This window comes from Choloepus didactylus, chromosome 1, assembly GCF_015220235.1.
Source record: "Choloepus didactylus isolate mChoDid1 chromosome 1, mChoDid1.pri, whole genome shotgun sequence".
In the NCBI taxonomy this organism is placed as follows: domain Eukaryota; kingdom Metazoa; phylum Chordata; class Mammalia; order Pilosa; family Megalonychidae; genus Choloepus; species Choloepus didactylus.
Genome location: NC_051307.1, coordinates 168167710 through 168179498, shown reverse-complemented (window position 1 = coordinate 168179498; position 11789 = coordinate 168167710). Strand labels below are relative to the sequence as shown.

Below are 11789 nucleotides of genomic sequence, written 5' to 3'. Positions count from 1 at the left end.
CCTGAGTTGAAGATTTAAGATGTATCTGGATAAATTCTGTGTTCTCTTAAAACGTAGCCATGTTTTCATAATTTATATAATATGCCTTTTTCATATCCGTCATCTGTGTGACTGAAAAAATTGTAAAGAAAAGTTTCTGTTCCCAAAGGGTACTCCTCTATGAAAAATAGCTGTTGGTTTTTATCTTAAGCCACAATCATGCTTCTGAGAATGTTTATCTCACTTTACTAAAACATCATACAATCCAACCTCATGGGCATTCTTTATTCTGACACTTATAACTCCGAGTAAGAACACCATCCATCTTGAGAGAAAAAACACCAAGAGAATGTTTCTTTCATAAATATGCTTAATGTTCAATTTAAAAGTATGTCTGAGGTGGGGAAGGGGGAAAATGGATTTTTATTGAAATCTTTGAGAGGCTAGTTATTCTACATGATCTATTTTAAGTAAACTTGATTTATCATCTGAAAACATTGAGAGTTTTGGTCTTTGGATGCAGACTTTGTTGAGCTAAATCCAAAGGAAATAGATGCAATATCAGTGACTACATTTTGGCTGTATTATTCACTCTGAATAAGAGACCATAATTATGAATGCAATTCTAACTTTTGTGATGGAATTATTTAGCTTATGATTTTAATTTTCAATTTAGTTTTACACATGGCACTTGGCTCAGTTCTCTTTATTTTTCAATTGTCATTTTATTGCACGATGATACACCTAATTACAAATTTAAACTATAATTTGATAATCTCTACTCAGGCACCAAATTTCATTAAAAGCAAACTGCTTATTCAAAAGTGATCACAGAAAAATTGAAAATGCAGAGTAAGAAGAATGAGAAACATCTTAGTGGCCCAATAGATTGTTTTATTCTCTTACCATGTCAAATTCAAACTTTTCATTTTTAGTGAAGGTACACTGCAACTTCAATAGACAGCAATACACAAAGATTTTGTGACATAAACTATTTTCCATTTAGGTGGTCAGCTGTTTCCAGCTGTCTCAACTGGGGACAGATGCATTTACAGAACTGGCTGTGCTTGAGCCTTCTTTGTAAGCAGCTTTAGAACTGCAATGCACTTGGCAATTACCTCCTTTTCCTGCTGTGTAGAGATGCTCTGTACCACGTGCTTCTCCACCCAGTTTATAATGTGCTCTTGCTCCTCTTGATGCATCATATTCTGCACAGAGCTCTGGTAGTCCAAGCGATTCTTTACCTCCATGTATACTCTATGAAGCCATTCCCGGTAAATAACCTCCAAGGCCATAGCAATGTTATTCCTCTGGACATCAAAAAGGTAATGGCGCTTCTGCGCCAGTGCCTGCTGTGATTTCTCCAAGTCAGTTGCATCTTGGATGTTTTTGATGGAAGTCTGCTCCACCTCTTCTAGTTGGGCAATTTTTTTGCTCATTGAGTTTATCAGCAGGTTGTCCAATAGAGGCACCATACTTTTTTTAATTACATAGATGAGCAACCCTACTGTTGAAAAGGTAGAGAAGGTCTCTAGGGTAATCACATCTATTCTTTGGATAGAAAATACAGGCTAAGCCCAGTTCCGAGCATGTAGGGTCCTCTGACACCAGTGTTAGGATAAAGGAACTGGAAGAATTCCTCAGAAATCAGCCCAAGGTAAAGTTTTCCTCCGAATTCAGAAAGAGGTGGTACAGGGGCAAACTTGGCTGCCCTGTGTGAAAGATCCATGTTGCCTGTAACACCCCTGGACCTAGGAGGGCTGTATTCTTCAGAGAGCGTCTGCATGGCAGCAGCAGAAAGTAGCACTCAGGACAGCATGGTCAGCGAGGGTCCAGGCAGCAGTCTTGTATCTCTGCGACCCCAAAGGGAGAGGCTTTCAGGGGCAGCAGTAAGATGGCCACTCACAAGCCCCACGAGAAGACAACTCTCGCTCAATTCTCTTGCGTTACCTACTTCTCTCCAACTCTACTACTACCATCTTTGTCCAGGATGCGATGCTCTCCTGTCCATATTAATACAATAACTTTTTATCTGTTCTCATTGCCTCCATTCTTTTCTTCAATTTCTGTTTTCCAATCAATTATCAAAAGCCAGAGAAATCGAGATAGATTTCATCTGGTCACATTATCCTCTGCCAAAATCATCCAATGTCTTCCTATTTTACTTAGGATAAAAACTAAAATCCTTAACAGGCTGAAAAGGTATTATCACTTTATTTTTGCCATTAAAAAAAAAATAGTCCCGAAACTCTGATACGTAAAAGAGCTTTACAGTTCATTATTTCAAACAAGTTCACTAGATTTTCAAATTCATAATTTGCAATAGCATCATCTTTCAATAACTTTTTATCAGTAAATAATCTGTCAAATTTCATTCTTTTGACAGGGAAAAAAACAAAAATGGTGAAGCAACAGAAATGTCAGGCTTGATGGAAAGAAGATGTTGAAACCAAGCAAAAATGTTTAAGTTGGCAAAAATTAGAACCAAGAAAGAATGGAGAAAATAGCCAAGCCCATCCATCAGTCCATCAGGCAGGGCCTGGTAAGCTGCCCATGTCCAGATGGAACACATGATTCCAAAAGTTGAAAACCATGTGGGCAAAATGTAATTTTGACCAATAGACATTTTTTAGTTAAAGGGAAAAGGATGTGGGATGTGTGTGTGTGTGTGTGTGTGTGTGTGTGTGTATCATTGGGAAATAAAAATAAAATTATATGATTTTAGAATGAAATTGTTCAGGCTGCAATAGTTTCCTCAGTGGGCAATTGGCCATGATCATAAACAACACTGGATGCCTGAGGGAGATCTTTAATATCGGAATCAAATAGCAGCTCTATTAGCCTCTGACTTCAGATGAATTGGCCATTGGGTTGACTTCCTCTGGAGTCCCAGCCTGCCTAAAAACGAGGACCTGTGAGAAACACAGTTAATTTTTTATGACCCTGGAAGGAAGTGATGTATCAGTCTTGCAGAGATCCAGTGCTTGCTCTAGGTCAAGGTTCAGGAGATCTGTAAAATGGCGTGGTTTGACTTGAAAGTTCTTCAATCTGGGGATGCATTCTTTGCAAAGCCAAGGACAGTATCTTTGTTCTCTGGAGAAAAGTTTAGGAGACTATCGCATATTAGGCACCTCCTATGTGCCAAACCCTGCTCTGTGTTATCTCATGAAACCTTCACAATAGCAATAGTTATTCCCATTTTACTGATGAGACAGGTCATAGAGAAATATAACATCCATCTGCTGTTCCTTAAATACTCAGCATCCTTTCTTCCTCTCCTGGTGCCAGGACCCTGGTTTTCTTTGAGGTACATGCCTTTCCCATTCTTGGTTGGCAGTGAGCAGAGGGGTAAAATTAGGGTAGCCTTCTCTCTTCTGGCCAATCCTATTCTCCTCCCAAAGAATTCAAATTTGGTGAAGTGACACATGGATGGAAAATGGCTGGTGCTGATTAATCTCTCCCTAAAGTACCTGCTACCATGATTCCCCACGACACCCTGGCTTCTGTCCTTTCGGAGGTCTGGTTCTTCAGCTTTTCTTCTAAAACTTCCTTTTGCCTGAAGTTGGCCAGAGCTGATTCCTCCTGCTTGCAACTAGATAGCCTTGGCTGAAACAAGTTGGTCTGTAGCTTGACAAATCACTTGTACATTCCCACTTCTGGTGCCCCCACTATCTCTACTCCATCTTGCTGCTGCAGTGGTTATGATTGCCAGGCACTGGAGCTCAGGCCTACCCTTCTTCTCAGACGGGAGGAATGGGAGGAGGTGCTATATGCCACGCTCCCTGGGCACAAGTGCCCCATCCCAAGGCTCTGGGTTTGTGCTTTTCATTACAGCTGGACTGTACACAGGCAGTGTCGCCATCTCAGTGTGATTTGAATGTGGCAAAATGGTCTGGTGGCCTCCAAATATCTGTTCCCTGAACTGTTTCTGGGTCTGAAATTCTACCACAAGAGCTGCTGTGGGACTATTTGTAGAAAGTCCTTGTTAAGTAGCATTAAGCTAGGAGTTTGTATGTGATAGTACGTGTGTTTTTAGTATCTATTGATTGAATACCTAATGCTAATATAATGCTTTTGAATGAAGTATTTTATTCATCACAATGGCACATATATACATTTGAAAAACAGTAGTAAATCCTGTGGGTAACACATAAAAGATTGAGTCCATGGACAATGGGGAATGCAGAAGAATTTGAAGATCTCCTTGTAATAACTGTGCCCCCAAAAGCTGCATGGTCTATAGGTGCTACAGTATCCCTTAGCACATCAGAATGGACTTATTTGTCAGAGAGAAGGAGCCTGGGGGAATAGCACCAACAGAAAATTTGAGTTGGAGTTCTCCCTTGCTAATGCAGGCCCATAGAAGATGCTTCCAAGAAGGCCTGATTGTGGATTCTGCAGGCACCTTTGAGGCACCTTTAAAAGGGGTTTAACTTCAGGGATGGTTGTGGCAGGGGTGGAGCCCTGAGCATGCAGCAGCCTGAGTGACCAGAGCACAGACATTGAAGGTCATTGAACCTAGTCACTGTTGGTACTCAACTTCCGTGAGACTCAGCTGGGGCTTCTTTGTACTAAATCCCGCAAGGCTCTGCTGATCCATAGATAGCAGTCCTCTTCCTCTTGTTTGCACAGATCATTGACTTCCATTTCCTAACCAGCCACCATTGGGAAAAATCTTCCTGTAAGTAAGTCCCTAATTAAAACTTATGTGTAACTTTTTGCCTGGTGTGTTCTTTGGTCTTGGGGTTGAGTTGGGCTGGTGCAATGGCTTTAAAGACAAATTTTATGCCTTATGGTTTGTTTGGGTTTTTTGAGGCAGTTCCTCTTTTCAGAACAAATAGTGGGGATGCAGAAAATACAAGTCTTCATTTTAGAAACAAGAAATTTCTTATTAAAATTGTCTTGTGCTTGAAAAACTTAGGTCCATGGCTGTAGTTTGGCAACTCTATGCTGCATGTTTTGTTTTCTAGATGAGTCTAAGTTGTAGTTGGTTGTATAGGGTGAGAATCTGAATATATGAGAGATTTGACACATGGGGCAGGGTGGAGAGTATAGTAGAGACTGCAGTCTGAAGAAGATAAGGGAGGATTGTTTAATCTTGTTTGGGGAAGTAGGCTAGAGGAGATAGGTCCCAAAATGGAAGAAAGGAAGATATGGAAAAAGGAATAATTAGCAGGTGTGACCAGCCCCAGGGACTAATAACAAAAACTACCATTTATGATCCTTTCTTCAGTGCCAAGAACTGTGCATCTTCTTGCTTAGGATTCCTGGTAACCCTTTGTCACACAGTTATTTCCAACTTACTCATTTTTTAGAAAAGAAACCGAGGTTAGGATTGCTAAGAAATTTTATCAGAGACATAAAATTCAAATCACTCCCACAGTGATTTAAAATCACTGCGGGGCTGGCATTTAAGGAAGGTAAGGGATGCTTTTCATATCAATGGGCATGTGGTTCTAATAAGTGAATACCAAATGGGATATTTTTTGATAATTTATCAGCTTTGAAAGTCAAGGAATCAACCAACCCTAAGAGCAGGGCATTATTCTCCTCAAGGAACCAGACTGTACCCCAGTTGTGTAACTTGAGGCTTAGCCTCTTCATCTGTAAAATGGGAATGACAATACCTCCTACATCAGAATTAGATTCAGCTGGAATGACAGAGGATGCAAACTAACAGTAGCTTAAACAAGATAGAGGTTTATTTCTCCCTCACATTAAAAAAAAAAAAAAAACCTGGAGATGTAAAGTCTGGAACTTGTATGGTGGTTCCATGGTTATGAAGTACCCAGGACCTTTTTCTATTTTTGTTATGCCATTCTCATCACATTTCTTCTACTTCCACTTCATAGTCTGAAATAGCTGCTCTAGCTCCAGCTATCACATCTGCTTCCATACATCAGAAAGGAGGAAGGCACAAAGAAGGGCACACCCTTACTTTGAGGTCACTCCCTTCCTGGAAATTGCACATGTGACTTCTGCTTACAATCCATTGATCAAAAGTCAGTCACATGCCAAACCTAAAAGCAAAGGAAGGTGAGTAGTATCTTTATTCTGTGAGGCCACGTGTCTAGCTAAAAAAGCAGGAGTTTTATTACCAAGGAAGAAGGGGAATGACTATTGAGCTTGCTGGAAAGATGAAATGAGTTAAAGGTATATAAGTATCCAGCAAAGGGTCTTCCTGGCATTTAGTATATACTAGATACACTCTAGCTGTAAATTTTTCCTTCCTTCCTTCCTCTACAAGTTTCTTGGAAGAACAGCATTATGAAAAATACCAGAAATGGATCAGCTTTTATAAAGGGGATTTATTAATTTGCAAATTTACAGGTCTAAGGCCATAAAAATGTCCAAACTAAGGCATCAGCAAGAGCACACCTTCACTGAAGAATAGCCAATGGCATCTGGAACTTCTCTGACAGCTGGGAAGGCACATGGCTGGCATCTGCTGGTCCCAAATTGTGTTTCAGCTCCTCTCTCAACTCCTGTGTGTCCTTAGCTTAGCATCTCCAAGTGTCCTTCTGTCCACAACTCCAAGCATCTCTGAGCATCTCAGTCAGCTCCCAAGCATCTCTCCAAAAGTCCCTCTCAGCTGCTCTTGGGCGTTTTCTCCTCTCTCAGCTTCTCCGGAGCAAATTCTGGGCCAGCATCTCTAAGCATCAGCAAGCATCTGGGTCTGGGCCAGCTCTTTTAAGGGACTCTGATAAACCAATCAAGACCCACTCTGAATGGGTGGGGCCACGCCTCCATGGAAATAATCTAATCAAAAGCACCACCTACATTGGGATGAGTCACATCTCCATGGAAACAACCTAATCCAAAATATCCCACAAGATTGGATTAAAATATGGCTTTTGTGGGGACATAATATGTCCAAATTGGCACAAATGGTTTTTATTTCCATTGCTGTACTCCTTTGCCCTCTACTTTCCCTTATTGTAATTAAGACCCAGGACGGAAGGCAGATGAAAATGCCATCAATATCATACTGAAGTATGTTAATTGAAAAACAAAATGCCATGCTCATCTTGGCCTCGGGATCTCTACTGATGCTCGTGGCACTTTCCAAAAGGCAGTATAGGATCTGCCACATACAAGCTATTAGCAAGCTATCATGTTTTATATACAAACTACAAAATAATTCAAGTCCCTTAAATTTAGAAGTTTGTCAAGAATCATGTAATTTTGGAGCTGAAAGCTGACTGGGTTTAAAAGGAGAATTATGTTACTGGCACTTTCCAACCATGAAACAGAAATACCCATCTTGTTTTAGAAGAATTGCTTTTGAATTATATAAACCTTGGTTTATTTGAGGTCTTCAGGGATGCAGGATTCCTATAACATGTAGGCTAAATCCAGAAAATGGGACACCACAGCTAAGATAAATGAACGAGACAAAGGAAGAGATATCCTAAGAAAGGCAGAATGTAAGAGGGAGTGTAAAAGGGGTGAGAGGGAGCAGGGTGAGACGGAACAGAAGTGATGAATGTGTTATTGCCAACTGGAAGGAAGGCGATCCTTGTTTTAAAGGGGCAGAGAATTTGGCAAAATTGAGGCCTGTTGTTGGATGGAAGGCAGAATTTGAAAGCGATGACCTGGAATATTTAGCTGATGAGATCTCCGAGAAAATACAGAAGAAGTAGCCTGGCTTTTACTTGCAGCTTACAGTAAAATGTGAGAGGACAGAGATAAGCTGAGAAATGAACTCTTGGTTTCGAAGAAACCAGAAATTGATGGCCTGAAAATCTCTAGGCTTCCAGGGGGTGAAACCCCAGAAGCTACAGCCCAACATGAGGATGTGACCAAACATGGAACCCAGCTGCTATTTCAGAACAAGCCAAGATTGGAGAAGGTGTTAAGCAGAAAGCATTTGTGGAAAGTCCTATTGTCTGATGGCTTTGACCCCTGTGTGCTTCATGCGAAGCCAACAGAATTTTTGCCAGATCTTTATAGGCGGAGCCGCTGCCGGTCTGGACTGGAGGGGACAGACAAGGAACAAATTGAAGGAAAAATTTCTTCAAAGACAGAGCCATGGAGGTTGAGGTCTGGAGTCAAGAGGTCTCGGGCTGGGAGAGCGGAGTGGCCCACACGCATGGAAAGGGTGAATTTGCCCCAGTGGTCGAGGGCGGGCCTTCCACCTCGATGCTCCGGAAGAGTTTTGCCACCTCAGGCCCCAAAGAGGGTGGAGCACATTCCCAGGGAATTGGGGAGAGCCTGGCTGCCACCCCACTGTTCTGAAGGAGATGGAAAGGAATCTGGGTGCTGCCCTGATGTTTGAGGAGGGTGGGGCTGAGAAGGTGGTCTCCTCAATGCGTGGATATGTTGGAGAACTCACCCCAGTGTTTGGAGAGGAAAGGGCTGCCAAAAAAGCCTTAGGAAAGGTTAGACTCCTGCTCTCTCAAGCCCCAAGGATGCAACGTCATTCAGTAAATGACTCTCAGACTTTGAAACCTGATGGAGTTTGTCCTGCAGGTTTTAGGAACTGTTTTGGTCCTGTGAACCCTGTTTTCCTTTCAGTTTCTCCTTATGGCAATGGCAATGTTTATCGTATGAATGTCCCTCCTTTGTATACTGGAAGCACAAAACTTGTTCTAAGTTTACAGATCCACAGTCAGAGGGGAATTTTGCTTTTGGACAGACCACACCTGTAACTGATTTAATGGGATCTTGTACATAGCTATTGTTACTGAAATGATTTAAGCTTTTGTGATATTGTGATGGGACGAATGTATTTTGTATATGGAAAGATCATGTCATTTTGGGGTCCAGGGGATAGAATGTGCTGGTTTGAATGTATTATGTCCCCCCAAACACCATTATCTTTGATGTAATCTTGCATGGGCAGATGTATCAGTGTTGATTAGATTGTAATTCTTTGAGTGTTTCCGTGGAGATGTGCCCCACCTAACTGTGGGTGAGGTCTCCGATTGGATAATTTTCATGGAGGTGTTACCCCACCCATTCAGGGTGGTTTTAAATTAAATCACTGGAGCCATATAAATGAGCTGACAAACAGAAGGATCTCAGTGCTGCTATGAGTGACATTTTGAAGAGCAACTGAGAGTGACATTTTGAAGAGGAGCTACAGCCAAGAGGGACACTTTGAAGAAAGCACAGGAGCTGAGAGAGAAGCTGCAGCTTACAGAGACATTTTGGAGATGGCCATTGGAAGCTGATGCAGACATTTTGGAGAATGCCATTTTAAAATGCAACCTGAGAGCAAGCAGACCAGCCACGTGCCTTCCCAGCTAACAGAGGTTTTCCGAACACCATTGGCCATCCTCCAGTGAAGGATTGTTGATGGGTTACCTTGGACACTTTATGGCTTTAAGTCTGTTATTGTGTAACCAAATAAACCCCCTTTTATAAAAGCCAATCCATTTCTGGTGTTTTGCATTCCGGCAGCATTAGCAAACTAGAACAGGGTGTAAAGTCTAAGAAACTATTGCCTAATACAAGGTCCTGCAGATCCTTCTCTACATTTTCTTCTAGGAGTTTGCCTTCTGGCTCTTATAGTAAGGTCTTTGATCCGTTTTGAATTGATTTTTGTACAAAATATGAGATTGGGACCCTCCTTCATTCTTTTGCAAATGGAGATCCAGTTGTCCCAGCACCATTTGTTGATGAGTCTATTCTTTCCCATTTGAGTGGTTTTTGCCCCTTTGTCAAAAATCAGTTGGCCATAGATGTGAGGATTGATTTCTTAGCTCTCAATTTGATTCCACTGGTCTGTATGTCTGATCTTGTGCCAGTACCATGGTGTTTTGATCACTATGATTTTGTAATCAATTTTAAGATCAAGAAGTGTGAGTCCTCCAACTTCATTCTTCTTTTTTAAAATGGCTTTGCCTATTTGGGGCCCCTTACTATTCCCTATAAATTTGGTGATGGGCTTTTCCATTTCTGCAAAGAAGGTTGTTGGAATTTTTATTGGGATTGCATAGAATCTGTAAATTGCTTTGGGTACAATTGACATCTTAACAATATTTAGTTTTCCAATCCAGGAACACAGAATGCCCTTCCATTTATTTAGATCTTCTTTGATTTCTTTTGGAAATGTTTTGTAGTTTTCTGTTTACAAGTCCTTTACATCCTTGGTTGGATTTATTCCTGGATATTTGATTCTTTTAGTTCCTATTGATTTCTCCTTCCAATTGTCCATTGTGTATAGAAATGCCACTAATTTTTTCATGTTGATTTTGTACCCCACTACTTTGCTGAATTCTAGCTCGAGGAGTTCTGTTGTAGGTTTTTCAGTATTTTCTTTAAATAGAATCATGTCATCTGAAAATAAGGAAAGTTACTTCTTCCTTTCCAGTTTGGATTCCTCTTATTTCTTTTTCCTACCCAATTTTTTTGGCAAGAATTCCCAGTACAATGTTGAATAACAGTGGTGACAGTAGTCACCCTTATCTTGTTCCCGATCTTAGAGGGAAAGATTTCAGTCTTTTGTCATTAAGTAGGATGTTAGCTGTGGGTTTTTCATATATGCCCTTTATCATGTTGAGGAAATTTCCATTTATTCCTAGTGTTCTAAGTATTTTTATCAAGAAGAGGTGTTGGATTTTGTCAAATGCCTTTTCTGCATCAATTGAGATGATCATGTGGTTTTGTTCCTTCATTCTGTGCATGTACACTGTTTTAATTACTGTAGACTTGTAATAAATTTTGACATTGGGAATGTGAGTTCTCCAACTTTATTCTTCTTTTTCAATATGGTTTCGTCTGTTCAGGGCCCCTTGCCCTTGTATATGAATTTGATGATTGGATTATCCATTTCTGCAAAGAAGACTAATGGAATTTTTATTTGAATTGTGTTGAATCTGTAGATCGCTTTGTGTAGTAGTGATACATTAATGATATTAAGTCTTACAACCCCAGAAAATCTGATATATTTCCATATATCGAATCTTCTTTAATTTCTTCAGCAATGTTTTGTAATTTTCCATGTACAAGTCCTTTATATCTTTGGTTAAATTTATTCCTAGATATTTTATTTCTTTTTAGTTTTTACTGTAAATAGAATTGTTTTCTTGACTTCCTTTTATGATTGCTTATTGCTGGTATATAGAAACATCACTGAGTTTTGTGTGTTGATCTTGTACTCCACCACTTTGCTGAATTCATTTATTAGTTCTAGTGGATTTCTTGCAGATTCTTCTTTATTTCCTGCATAGAGGATCATGTCATCTGCAAGTGGGGATGGTTTCATTTCTTCCTTTCCTATTTGGTTGCCTTTTTTTTTTTTTTTTTTTTAATCATCATTTTATTGAGATATATTCACATACCACGCAGTCATACAAAACAAATTGTACTTTCGATTGTTTACAGTACCATTACATAGTTGTACATTCATCACCTAAATCAATCCCTGACACCTTCATTAGCACACACACACAAATAACAAGAATAATAATTAGAGTGAAAAAGAGCAATTGAAGTAAAAAAGAACACTGGGTACCTTTGTCTGTTTGTTTCCTTCCCCTATTTTTCTACTCATCCATCCATAAACTAGACAAAGTGGAGTTTGGTCCTTATGGCATTCCCAATCCCACTGTCACCCCTCATAAGCTACATTTTTATACAACTGTCTTCGAGATTCATGGGTTCTGGGTTGTAGTTTAATAGTTTCAGGTATCCACCACCAGCTACCCCAATTCTTTAGAACCTAAAAAAGGTTGTCTAAAGTGTGCATAAGAGTGCCCACCAGAGTGATCTCTCGGCTCGTTTTGGAATCTCTCTGCCACTGAAGCTTATTTCATTTCCTTTCACATCCCCCTTTTGGTCAAGAAGATGTTCTCCATCCCACG

At 40.3% G+C, this 11789-nt stretch overlaps 1 pseudogene; it reads right to left on the bottom strand.

Annotated features, from left to right (window-relative positions):
* Nucleotides 1-1028: 1028 nt before the first annotated feature.
* Nucleotides 1029-1798, bottom strand: LOC119527757 (annotated as a pseudogene).
* Nucleotides 1799-11789: the final 9991 nt, after the last annotated feature.